Here is a 2,782-nt window from a genome sequence, read left to right as displayed (position 1 = left end):
CAAACTTGATGTAGACAAATACAGTTATTTGTTTTGTAAAAAGTCAGCCTGCTGTACAATATGAGGGAAGTAAAATAAGCTCCCCTTCATCATTGTATTTCTTTCCTGTGATGTGTAGAATACAGCATGTATCTTATCACAATAACAAAATATTGTTCTCCCTTTAGAATTCCAGCTCGGGTCATTTTGATGTTCTTGTGGAGAGAAGTGGCAGCAGTGGAAGGGGCAGAGCAGACGGGGAGACCACGAGGAAGACCAGGGGGGGAGGCAGAAGTACTCGTGGCAGGTGCAGTCATGAGCAAGATTGATCAGTAAGGACATTTATGTTGACTGTAAAGAAGCACCATTCAGGCAATAAACAAGCTGTGAGCACATGAGAAAATATGTCCACGAATTAGGGAAGAAAAGGCTTTATTGTAAATATTTTGTTCCATGTTTGTACAAATAAATATATATGCACTGCTTATGTTTCACTTGGAGTTTGTTCAGGGAGCTGATGGCATCTAGAAAAACAAAACATGATTTTTAGCAATTAGAACAAATGTGTTTTTATGGAACAGATGACAGACATGCATTGTAAAACAATGACAAACGAACATACCTGCCCTCTGTGGACACGTGACTGCACCAGATCAGCCGTAGGAGGGGGCACAAGGCCAGACAGGGGTCATATGTTCTGAAGCTTCGTTTTCTTGGAGGAGTCCTGCAGACTGAAGTCGTATTCGTAGAATTTTTGTCTGCAGGTCAGGGATGTCACTGTTTCTTTTGCCCGGTCTGTGACCTCTTGCAGTACAGTCGTTTTGGCCTGCACAACAATTTATATGACATAAGTTCTCAAACATGCGTAACATAGGAAAGTCATAAAGCGATCACTTACGACACATGGCCTTTGTTGTTGACATGCACTGGTTGGTGGTTATGGTGGTCGTGGCCGTCGTCTGTCCCGGCTTCATATAAAGAGGCAGATCCCGGGTGTAGGACCTCTCTTTCCTTACTTTTATCACACAAAGACCCATGGACTCCACCATGTCAGTGGAGTGCACCTCACCACACACCCTAAAATACAAAAATAAACCTCTAGAATGTCATAGTAGAAGCAACATTGACATCTATTACTACAGTACTTTACTTTACATACATTTTGAATGATCAGACTCACCATAAACTCCTCTGTTGCTTGCATGTTGACAAGCAATACAATTACAATATCTTTTATCCAGCCAAGTATTGCTTTATGTCGCGACATCACCCAGGCCTGTTGAACAAGTTCACAATTTAAATTCATGTTTCGTTACTACATGTCACTCTCACATGAAAACCATGTCACTTACAGCATAAAGTCTCTTAGTGAGATGCTGTGCAGCATGCCAGACGTCGAGGGAATGGGAATCGTCCCTCTCGTTGATTCTCTCCTTGTTATAAAACACAAACACTGCATTAGAAAATGCCCATCACTATCTCAAATACAGAAAATATTCTGATTTACAAATGAAACAAAAAAGGCCGGAGACAAAGCACATAAACCACTGAATTACCTGGGGAGTCCATTTGTCCGTCAGCTAAAATAGAAACACAGATGCATGTCCGTTATTAGAGAATTTGCAAATATCTGCAGTTTATAACTTACCAAGGCCAACAACACTGTCTTTAGTCTGTAATGGGTTTATAATGGCAGCCCTCTTCTCTGTCCAAAACTCCCTTACAGCTGGTACGCAGTAGAAATGCTGTATCCCATAGTAGAAGATGCACCATTCTCATGTTTATTATTTGAAGAGGTTATGGCTGTTCCACATCCACATCTTGTGTCCGCGTGGGCAAACTATGCAGATATATATGCAGAAGTATTACAAATGCACCTACATTATATTACATTACATCCTGTTCATGACTTTTTAAAAAACACTACAGACATTTAGTACTCACCAAGTCTACTATAACTGCAGTCCATGACGGCTTCCTCAAGCCCAATAATGGGAAGTTCATCCAATTGATTCTGCACTGAACCACCAGGGCTGTGTAACAAAAACATACACACTTTATTCACTCCTTTACAAGGAAAAGACAGTAGGAACTGCATTACAAACATACCACAAAGACACAGGGTGTGTGTCTGTGGCCAGTTCTCGCTCAAACTCTGTCCTGTGCACAAGAAAACATACAATATCTTAGCCAAAAAAAATGCACATCAATAAATTATTGACCCCAAACCAAGTAAAGATTGGAAGAGATTATCATTATTACGGTGTTATTATCTATTTATGTATTAGCAATTTACACACCATCTAAACCAGGACCAACTCAGGACTAACTCAGGACTACACCAGGTCTGCACTAGGTCTAGACATAAACCAGGTCTAAAGTAGGACTAAACAATGACTAACATGTATATGGGTTGCGTGTGCTCTTCACAAATAATGTATTACAATCAGTGCACAGCAACAGCCACGTTTCTGGGAACAATTGACTGATTTTCCCCCAAAAGAAAACATACAAGACAAAGTTGAGTCGTAAGTCCGTGTGTTGGTCAAGGACATGAGCACCTTTAGCATTAGCATCATTTTGAAGATGTGAGCGAAACGTAAAAGGCTCCCGGTAAACCAAACACTAAAACATAGTGTTCATCTTTTATGTTATGTTTCATGTTGTACGAATGATCTGAAGAAAACTCCAAGTTTGTGAACCTGCTCATTGACAATGGCAATAAAACCAATTCTGATAGTAGATTTAGCTAACGCTACAAGCTAAAGACGTAACATTACACATATTACGCATCGTCATTTGT

At 40.2% G+C, this 2,782-nt stretch overlaps 1 long non-coding RNA gene across 1 annotated transcript; it reads right to left on the bottom strand.

Moving 5' to 3' along the window:
• Nucleotides 1-1,330: 1,330 nt before the first annotated feature.
• Nucleotides 1,331-1,780, bottom strand: LOC306982143. The gene is made up of 3 exons (XR_013794175.1): nt 1,628-1,780; nt 1,536-1,559; nt 1,331-1,412 (listed from the first exon to the last, which is right to left on the bottom strand). It is a non-coding gene; the product is annotated as an uncharacterized lncRNA (long non-coding RNA).
• Between the last annotated feature and the right edge of the window lie 1,002 nt (nt 1,781-2,782).

Source organism: Gobius niger (genome assembly GCF_951799975.1).
Source record: "Gobius niger genome assembly, chromosome: 23".
NCBI classification, from domain to species: domain Eukaryota; kingdom Metazoa; phylum Chordata; class Actinopteri; order Gobiiformes; family Gobiidae; genus Gobius; species Gobius niger.
Note: the sequence above shows the minus strand (reverse complement) of the source record. Positions and strands in the feature narration are given on the sequence as shown.